General features: G+C 53.2%; 1 protein-coding gene across 1 annotated transcript in view; it reads right to left on the reverse strand.

The window, feature by feature from the left end:
- SYNPO (synaptopodin) overlaps window positions 1-10,017 on the reverse strand; it is a 51,877-nt gene extending 41,860 nt beyond the window's left edge. Inside the window, exon 1 of the mRNA XM_072756872.1 lies at window positions 9,929-10,017. The gene's annotated coding sequence lies outside the window, so the exon portion shown is untranslated. The remainder of the gene's footprint in view (window positions 1-9,928) is intronic.
- Window positions 10,018-10,838: the final 821 nt, after the last annotated feature.

Below are 10,838 nucleotides of genomic sequence, written 5' to 3' on the forward strand. Positions count from 1 at the left end.
TTCTGTTAAGGGGTGATTGGGATATAACCAGAACAAAAGCTACCATTTATTGCATATTGACTGTGTACTAGGCACTGAATCAATACATTCTCTCAAATATGATCTTGTTTATTCTCCACAATAACTTTATGAGGCAGGTACCTACTACTCTCCCCATTTAACAGACAGGGAGGAATGGAGGCCAGGGGCATGAGTCTGCCCAGGGCCCCAGAGCAGGAAAACAACGAGCCGGGACTTGAGGGTGCCTGTGACCTGAGCTAGCCACCTGGGGGTCAGTGCAAAGAACCTTTCATTCTGGCTGGTGCTCTGCATGCTCTCTGTGACCTGGGCCACAGCCCTCTGCTCCTGGAGCTTGGTGATCCTGACACACACAATGACAGGGCTGAGCCTGGGGGCTCCAAGTGGCTTTCCTGCCGCGGATTGCCCACGAATCCCCGCACCCAGGATGCTGGAGGACTCTAGCTGCTCCAAACGGACTCGCCAAATCCAGCCTGCTCACAAAATCAGCCAAGTCCCATGCACGTCACATCTATTTCTGCCCTGCTGGGTTTATAAATATGTGGGCCTGGGAACCAGCTTCGACAGAATCGGAGAGACTGAAGTCATGGTTATAAATACAGGGCCAAGGCTGTCTGGGGTCAAGTGGGGGATGCCCTCAGGGTCAAGGCCAGCCTGGAAAGACCACACCCCAGGGGTCCAGCACTCGGTCAGTCTCCTGCAGAAGCAAGAGAATGGAAGCTCCAGGGGCAGGGACTTGCCCAAGGCCACTTGGGTAGTAAGGGTCAGAGGTGGGCTTGGAGCACCAGGCCCCTGGCTCTGAATAGAGCCTGTTCCTCACGCTGCCTACTGACCAGGCTCCTAAATACCTCGCCCCAACCCTACAGCTCTCCTGGGCTGAACAAATGCATATTATGATTCAAGTTCATAAAATAAGCTTCTACTAGTAACAGACTGCTTTTTATCCGTAAGATACATTGGGTTTCTCAAAAATTTCAGTTGAGAAAGAGTTCAATGAGTGAAGCGTCAGGAAATTACTAACCATATCTAAACTCCCGCTCAATAGGACTCTCCTCCATGCGGGGTGGCCTGGCTGCGTGCTGAGGCCTGCCATCCTGACCCAACAGCCCACTGTGAGACTTTCTTCCCAGGTCTACACTCGGTGACATAACTCTGAGAGCTCGAAATTGGCCATGGGGGGACTTGGTACACTGTAGAGATGGGCAGATGCTACAAATCAAGCTTTTGTTTCTTTCTCCACCCCCACCCCTACCGGAGAGCCAGTTGTTAAATATTTATCAGCACGCCACTGCTTATGACCATGGCTAGTGAATCCCTACTATGCCCGTTGCCTGGCTCGCTGAAGTCGAGCCAGTTATTTTACCTCCGTGAGCCTCCATTTTTCCACTGGTAAAGTAGGAACCATAGTCATACCTACAGCATGGCTGCAGTGAGGCTAACTGAGCTTGTACCCCTAAGGGTTAGCACAGGGGTTTCCAAACTTATTACTTATTACTGTCTGCATGTTAGAATGCCTGGAGGACTTTCTACACCCTCCAAAGCTCTGGCCATACCCCAGGCCAATTCAATTACAACCTGTAGAGGTAGGGCCTGGGCATCAGAGTTTTTGATTTCCCAGGTGGTTCCAACATGCAGACAGGGTTGGGAACCCCTGGCTCACATTGCCTGCCTCTTTGCAAGCACTGGGCAGCTGTCCAGGGAAGAAGAGAGAGAAGGGGGCAGTGGTGCGAGGGGTTGTTTGTTTGTTTGTTCTATTTAAAGACCCAGTCTGCCTAAAGTGTGCAGGAGATGCTGCTTCCAGGGACCACAGAAGGGAGACTTTGCCCTCCCTTCCAGATGTACTCTTGGAAACCCTACATGCTCCAGAGCAGATGGGCACAAGCTTATACACCCCAAGGAGGCCTCACTTATTGGTACTCAGCTGGCCAGCTGGGAGATGAAGAGGCCTTAGCCAGGCCTCTCCCTCCCCTCCTAGAGAGAGTAAGGCTGGCTCTTCTCAACCCACAGGCCAAGGATCCACAAAGTTTGGCTTAGCCTGGGAGACAGCAAGCTGCCGGCTTGGAAGACGCAGATTAAGAATAGAGGTATCAGTGCTTCTGCCAAAGGTTTGGGGCCTCAGCCCCCCTTTGCCCTGGACCACCACCAATGAAAATTGGTGATAAAAATAAGTGTAAGAGTGGCCAATATATATTGGATTCTTCATGTGCACTAGCATATACCACACAAGCACCTTGGCAGCCAGTCTAGTATAGAGCCACACTCTCCAATCCAGTGGCTGATGACTGCCTGTGCTACCGAGTACTTGAGCTGCGGCAAGTTCAGACTGAGATGCATTGTAAATGAAGGATACCACCAGATTCCAAAGATTTTGTACTCAGAGAAAAATGTAAAACGTTTCATTGATAATGTTTTAAGGATTTATGACATGTTAAAATGATGCTATCTTGGACTTAAATGAATGTATTATTAAAATAAATTCCCTAAATTCTTTTTTTTTCCCCACCTCTTGCTTTTTACTTATTCAGCATAGTTGCTAGAAAATTTTAAATTACATGTACTCGCGTTATTTCAATAAACACTGCTGGCAGAGCACCGGGGTGGCTTAGTGGTTGAGCGTCTACCTTTGGCTCAGGGTATGATCCTGGGGTCCTGGGATCGAGTCTTGCATCAGGGTCCCTGCAGGGAGCCTGCTTCTCCCTCTGCCTACCTCCTGCCTCTCTCATGAATAAATGAATAAAATCTTTTAAAAATAAAAATAAAAAACAGTGCTGGCATGGAGGTCAGGAGGGCATACTCTCTAGCATCTCGGTCCTGGGCTTTGAATTGCACTCTCCACTCTGCCACTTACTGGCTGTGAGACCTTGGGCAAATTATATAACTCTGTGCCTTGGTTTCCTTATCTGTTAAATTAGGATAATAATAGTAACTATCTCTTGTGGCTCTGGTGTGGATTTAGTGTCCTGGCACAGAGAAAGAACCCATGAAAAGTCAGCCATCGGGGGACCATCTGGCACACGGCTAAATGATTTCCTTGGATTATGTCATGCCTCAATAGGTGCCGAGCTCCCTGTCACTGGCAGTGAACAAGCGGAGCCTGGGGAACCCCTTGGCAGGCTGCTCTAGAGGTAGTCAGAAAATTGAATGTGGGCGGGGGACTCATTGATGAGATGGCCTTTGAAGATGGCTCTGGGTGACACTGCTTGTGCTGCTGTCTGCTCCTGGCTTAATGTTCACTGTGAATCTTCTCCACTGTTTCCTTTCCTCTCCCAGATTTTCACTCAACCCAACTGAATGTAATAAACACTTAAAGATGCCACTGGGAGCCAGCATCCTGCAGAACACCTTTGGGGAAAACAAAAATAAAGCAGATGTAGGGACGCCTGGGGGGCTCAGTGGTTGAGCATCTGCCTTTGGCTCGGCATGATCCTGGGGTCCTGAGATCGAGTCCCACATCAGGTTCCCTACAGGGAGCTTGCTTCTCCCTCTGCCTGTGTCTCTGACTCTCTATCTCTCTGTCTCTCATGAATAAATAAATAAAATCTTAAAAAAAAAAAAGATAAAGCAGATATGGTTTCTGCCTGCAAGCAGTCTGGCATGGGCAGAGGGCATGAGGCAGCGACTTAGATATTTATAATACGAGGCAGAAGGTGACAAGGGCCATGAGCAGCTACCTAACCTCTCCAAGCCTCGATTTCTCTATCTGTAATATGGGGCCAATGACAGAACCACCTTCTAGGACTCGTGAGGAGGATTAAATGAGATCACAGGGGAAAAGCACTCTGCGCCATGCCAGGTACTCGGCAAGCTCAGGAAGTGCTGGTCATCATTCTGGTCCCACAAGTGCCAGCATCATGTCAGTTTTGCTCACTGATGGTTTGTTCATTCATTCATTTATTCATTCACTCACTCATTGAATCAGCAAGCAGTTTTGGAACGTGCTGTGAGCCAGGGCTGCTCTGGTTGCTGGGAGTTCAGCTGGGACAAGTCACTCCCCTGCACCTGGTAATATTGAGAGCTGGGCATAGTAGGACAGGGAAGACAGACAATAAACTAGTAGATGAATAAATAAGCCAGGTAAATGCAGATCATGAGAAGCACTCTGTAAGTGACAGAGGGAAGAGACACACCCTGCTCTAGTGCGGCAGCTATCATCCCTAGGACCGCATGCCGGGCACCTAGTAGGTGCTCACTAAATGCATGCTGCACAGATCTCAAATGAGACACACTATGGGATGTGGAAAAGGGGTGGACTGGTTCCACATGGAAATTTTCTCTGACAGGGGGTGGGGTGGGGCACGGGAAGGAATCAGACTGTCAGTCCATCAGCGACCTGGTCGGACAGGGAAGCAGGCACCCAGGTTGGAGACCTGGGTTCAAATTAGAGTTATGATTTGCCATGTCCTATGAGCCACTGACTTCAGGCAAGCCCTTTGTCCTCTATTGCCTCAGTTTACCCCTCCCTAAAGCTAGGAAGTTGGACAAGATGCTTGCCAAGAGTTCCTTCGACTCTGGTAAGTCTGTGGATCTGCCTCACCTGAGATTCTGTGTCTTGGTCCCAGAGGGCAGTGGGTGGGGGAGCAGCATGGGGAGGCTGTGTAGCATGGAGACACCTGACTGAGGGAACATACCCAGGGCCCCCTGGGGACTCCCCATTTCTTTCAATGCCCATATCTCTGCTGGGTCGTGTGGTCCCCCAAAGACCTCGCTGTATAATTGCTACTCTCATGCCACATCCCTCACATCCTATTGGCATTTCGAACCCAGTGGAAGATTCTGATCTGCATTTTAGTTAGTTTGACCCTCTATGGAAAGGATTCCCAGTGAGCGGTGGAGTCAAGTTAAAAGAAAATAATTATCACCACTGATACCCCCTGCCCCCTGCCCGCACTTACACACACATACAGGATAAAATAAAATAATGGAAGGGAAACATGTTTTGTCAACAGTTACCCAAAGCTATTATTAAGGAAACTCAGAACACACTTATCGAGGCAATGGCTGGCTGGCTGAACAAGTGTGAGGTGTGTGGCACCAGACACACAGGTGTAGGAAATAGAGGTACAGTTTTGGGGGTCAGGGCAGGTGGGGGAAAGGGAGCTGTGACAACAGGTGCAGAAGGAGGAGGCCAGAGGTGTGAGTCTGACTCTGACCCCCGCTTCTCCTCTCCAGGGAAGCCTCGGCCCAGCGCACACAAGGACACTCCGTTCCCTCTGCTCTCTGTGACCATGGGCAGGGCACTTCCCTTTCCCGGGCCTGAGAAACAGAGGCAGCCTCAGGGTGCTGCTTCATGGGGCACAGACAGTGGGGGCGGCACAGAGCCGGAGCCTGGCACCCCCAGAGACAGCGAGGGGCAGCGCTCAGCCAGTGGGCTCTGTGCTCTGGGGGCCTGCTGGGTGGGGGTGAGGGGCGCTGGACAAACTGCATGACATTGGCAGAGTTACTTCTTCTCTCTAGTCTGTTTTCCCATATGCAAACCAGGGCTAATTACAGTGCCCACCTCATTGCGCTGCAATGAGGATTAAACCAGTTCATGTAAGTAAAGGGCTTAGAGCTCACCAGTAAATACCCGGTACGTGTTATTGTGGTTGCAGTGAAGGGCTGAGCCAGGGGTTCCAGAAACCCTCCATCTCAGCACCTGCCCTCCAGCTCAGAGTTGCCGCACCATGTGTGTGCGTGTGGGCGTATGTGTGTCTTGTATGTGTGTATGTGGGCATGTCTCTCTGCATGTGACTATACGCCTGTGTGTGTCTCTGTGTGTCTATCTGTGCCTCTGTGTGTGTGTCCGCTTGCCTGTGTGCAGCTTTGTATGTGTGTCTGTGTATCTGTGTGCGCGCGCGCACGTGTGTGGGGTGGCTGTGGAGTCTGTGTGCAACACTGCTGGGAGTGGCCCAGGAGGTGGCTCCGCCAGACCAAACAACCCCAGTGCTCCAAGCTCCAGGCTTTTCTCTGACTCTGTTTGCTTTCTTTCTCTCCTTTCCGGTTCCCCTTTAACTGGTTCCTGCTTCCAGGGAGCAGAGCTGGAGGGAGGCCCTGGCAGGGTAGGTACAGGGCCCTCCCCTTCTCCCCTCCTCATAAGGTTTCTCAGCCCCTGCTTCCCTGCGACAACCCCAGGCAGGCCCCTTTCCTCTCTGAAGGGGTTCTCTGTCCTCCTGGTTCCCTCCTGGAGGAAGCCGCCCCACAATCCTGCTGGCGATGCTACTGAAGAACACTGCTATGCCCACCTACTGCCCGGGATGGGGTGCAGTGTTCCTCCAGGAGGTGGTTCTGGTAGTGTCTGTGGCTAGATCCAAAACCAGTCCCCAGGGGAAAAGCCCTCCTGGGACTCCCTGAGCTCCGGACCACCGGCCTTACTACCTGTAAAGGCTGTGGCCCTGCCTGGGCATAAGAGGGACTATTTGGGAGCATTTTGAGGGGCGAGGACCCCCGAGGCCAGCCAGGGGGGCTTCAGGCCTCCAGGTCCCCATTCATTCAGGGCACTGTCCACTGAGCACTCACTACCTGCCAAGTTGGCTCACTTAACCCCCACAGACACCCTATGAGACAGGTGCTATCCCTGCCCCAATTTTATACACGAGGAAACTGAGATTCAGAAAGGTCAGTAGGCTGCTTAAAGCTACAGAGCCAAGAGGAGCAGGGCTGGGCCTGAAGCCTGAGGCTCAGAAAGAGTGGGTACTCTCCCCTCATCTCTGAGCGGTCACAATCCTGTTCTCACCTTCGTGAGGTGGTGTTGACACCCTCCACTTACGTCAGCAGAGTTACTAACAGGCCCAGTACTGTTGAGCTACTGTTTATGGGGCGCCGGGCCTCCTGTACCATCATCTCAGGGGGCTTTGTGACAACCCATTTTATAGATCAGGAAAGTAGAGCTTGAGAGATGAGCAGCGATCCGGCCAGGTCCCTCTGCCGCAGCAGGAGCAGAGCACGGGTCCACTTCACCACTTTTCTTTCCTCTCTTTTTTTCCTAACCCCACAGCAAATGCCAGCTTTCCTTGGCCTGAAGTTGATATCGTCACTGGTAGATCCGGGGGTGACTCTATGGGGACAGTGCCTTGCTGCCGCTCCACGCTCTACATTTTGCAAACCCAGGAAAACGAAATCCAGGTGAAATCTAAGGAAGTGGAGTGCCCAGGGCATCACTGTGGCCAGGTTCAAGTAGAAACCTCTGCCTCTGTCAGGACCCACTGCTTAGCATAGCAAGGGTTACGTGGCTAAGTGGACCCTGGTTGTACGGACAGCTGCATCTTCTAAATGGGAATGTGACTTTAGGAAGGGGTTGCGTTCTGAAGCCCGCTCCTCCCAACTGAGCAGTGCTACCTCCCGCACCCTGGTCAGGAAGATCTCTCTAGAATGATGCCCAGACAGCTCTCCAGCACATCATAAAGTACGCTTCTGTTTGCCCTTGGCCTTGGGTGTAGCTGTTGGTAGTTCCGCAGGACCCACAAAGCCACTGAAGGCCACCTGGAATGTGATAAGTTCTAAAAGCAGGGACTGTGCCCCTGACCCTGGCCAGCTGCTTCTCCAGAATTTGAAACAGCTGGTCCAGGCCCCAAGGGAACCTGGTACCAAGGACTGTGGACACTCCATTTGGCCCACCTCTGCTCCAGGGAGCCCAACCCCTAACTTCACAACCTCCTAGAGGAACAAGAACTCCCTAGAAGCAGATGGATATTGCTCCATCCTCAGACAGAGCTAGGGAGTTTCTGTAGCCTTGCTGAGCACAATGCCTCCTGAGGCTGGTGTGGAGGCGGAGGTCCTGGGAGTGCAGGGATCTTGCCCTGGGCAACTTCCTCTGCACCTGAAGGGGTCCTGAATCCATCCCCACCCAAAGATGCTGTCCACATCCTTGAGCCAATGTATGGTGCCCTCTGCCTGCTGCAGGATGAGATAAGAAGGGACTGTCTCAAAAGCCATGCCTCCCGCAGCCGGGCAGGGTCGTGCTCGCCTCCAGTCAGTGATGTGACAAATCACAAATAAAGATCCGTGGGTAAACTGTCATTGTCACGAGTAACAATAACAGCATTGGCCCGCCTCTTAGTAAGGAGGGGATTTGCAGAGGGCACATCCTTAACGACACAGCCTAGAGAAGGGACCGAGGGGCTCTACCAGAGGCTCCTCACACCCCCTGCATCCTCCCAGGGGCGGTCCTGGGTTGGCACATAAAACACAACCAAGTAGCCAGGGAGCCAAGGCTGAATGGCAGGAAAGCTGAAGCCAGGGTGGCCCCTCGCCTACCCGTCCAACCCAGTGATTCAAAGCAAGGCTGAGGCCGGATAAAGCACTTGAAAATGTCAGTCAGGGAACAATCTCTTTTCCCAAATTCCCTGCCTTTGACCTTGGGCACCCAGCCCTGACCTTGGGACAGGCTGATCTCCCCCCCCTCCCCCGCTCTGCCAATTCCATCTTTTCACACACACACACACACACACACGCACACTCACACACGGTGTGACAAATGGGCTTTTCACTCTAATCACGGAATAATAAAACTACTCATTTGTGGAGGCCAAAAGATGGTTTACAAGTAGATCACACTGAGTCCTAGACAGCCAGAACCAACATTCTTCTAGGCATTTAAAATGGTAGAAGCATCAAGAGCGCCTGTTGGACACTCTTGATGGAGTGGACCCCAGGGACCTGCTAGCAGTCCCCTGTCTTCATTCATTTGAGTAGTTTATGCTTTCATCTAACGTATGTTTATGTATTTTCCCCTAATGTCGGTAAAAATAACACACAAGCCTTGTTAAAATGAAAATTAGTAGTCCACGTGGCACCATCTCATGAGCTACCAGGGTGGCACACTCCGCACTTCGGGAAATACTGACTTGGCCCAAACTTGCCATTGTAGGGATGGGGAAACTGAGGCTGAGGAAGAGACCTGTCCAACATCCACAGCAAGGTAGTGGTGGGGCCGCCACCAGAACCCCAATCCCTGCTCCCAGCAAGTCTCACTCCTTATGGAGAGAAGACCCAGGACTCAGGTCACTGGGGCCCCCGGGTGCCCCTGTTTGCCCCAGAATCTGAGGGCAGCCTCCAGCCTCTTCCCTGAGGCCTGACCCCTTCTGGAGCTGCCAGCCCCCACTGCTGTCTCCTTGATGCTGTGGGAAAGCTGTCCCCTTGCTTGGGCTTGCTTTCCTCACCTTCCAGGGCTTCAGTGAAGATGCCTGGAAGTGAGAGCTTTGAAAAAGATGACAACAGACGTGGGAGAAAAGGCCTTGCTCTGTGCCTCAGCCTTTCTCTCTGGGAAATAGGCAGAGGTTTGCTAGTGTGAGAAGGCTCAACTGGGTTGGAGGAAAAGGAAGGAAGGAGGGGGTGTCCCTGCCTAGAAGGACCAGCGCCGACTCAGCCGGGGTCACCCCAGAGGACCCTTCCGGGAGGCAGCCAGCAGCTCCCGGGCTCTGGGAGATAGGGAGGAGCCTGCCCAGGACTCTGGCCACAGGAGGCCAAGAGGGAGGCCAGTCTGACCCTGTGAACAGGACCACACCGACCTGCAGACACACTCACACGCACACACTCATCCATGCAGCATGCACACACGCAGGACTCAGACATCCACACGCACTTTCTGACATGCTCTCATTCGTGCAGATGCAAATGACCCCAACCCTTCCTGCCCCCGCCACCCAGCCCGGGCACACAGCGGGGGCCAGCCTGCCTCTTTCCTTCCCCCAGTCCCCAGCCCCAGGCTTGGCGGCGTCTCTGTCCCGCTGCCTGGGAGACACATGTGGTTTCAGTTAGCAGCAGAGCGGGCATTTCCGTCCCAGACAGCCGGGCCCTGCCAGGGCCCCGGCCCCACAGGCGCCCACAAGAAGGGCCACCTCGCCCCCCGCTCCTCCACTGGCCACCTCGGGCACCCCAGAGGGCTCTCTCCCCTGGAAGACCCTGCTCTCCTCTCGCATGGTCTCCCCCTCACCTGGAGCCAGAATCCGCACCCACTCGCGCAGGGACCAGCTGTGCCCGGGCCTCCGGCCACGACTGCCCGCCTGCCTCCTCGCTCGCGCTGTCTCGGAGCAGGCTGAGCGGGATGGAAGGAGGGCAGGGTGTCAGGGGGGCGGGCGGGAGGGAGGGGAGGGGGCGTGTGGAAATGAAACTTTAATAACAGAGCCCCTTTTGTTTCCGAGCATATGGGATATTTCATACATACTGAAGACATTAGCCGTCTATATTTTTAAGGGCTCCGGCTAAAGGATGAATAAATACAGCCCATATTCCACTCAGCAAACACGCACATGCAGAGCGCTGACTTCTGGAGCATTTCAAAACCCAAAGAGAAAGCCCCCAGTGACACCGGACACTTAAAAATAAATATGTTTCCAAAACCTCTCACTCGCCTTGCCCCCTTTACAGCCACCTGGAAGCCTTGGGGCTCCTTTTCTCCCACCACCCGCCCTGCATGCCCTCTACCTTCCGCTTCAGAGCAGGGAAGCAAGCCCCTGGAATCCAGCCTCCATCCCAGTTCTCTGTCCCAGGACTGCCCGCCCACTCCCCCAGCCAACTCCCAGCAAGATCCTAGACTGTCGGAGTTCCCAAAAAAGCTTGGAAATCTTTGCCTTCCTCTTTTCAGAGAAAGGGTACCAAGGCCCAGAAAGGGGCAGAGACTTGCCTGAGGTCACACAGCAAATCAGGATCTTGAGCCAAGGGGCAGTGCCTTCTTCTTTCAGTAGAAGGGATCCCTCACTGCCCTGCCTCGGGCTGGGGATGGGGAGACCCCAAAGCCCCAGAGGGAGGCTCTAGGGAGCCCCAAAGCTCCCCAGAGGAGCCCCAGAGGGAGGGCTAAGGTATGGACTGGGAGAGTACCCGCCTGCCTTTCCCACCGGAGTGCA

Source organism: Vulpes vulpes, chromosome 4, assembly GCF_048418805.1.
Source record: "Vulpes vulpes isolate BD-2025 chromosome 4, VulVul3, whole genome shotgun sequence".
NCBI classification, from domain to species: Eukaryota; Metazoa; Chordata; class Mammalia; order Carnivora; family Canidae; genus Vulpes; species Vulpes vulpes.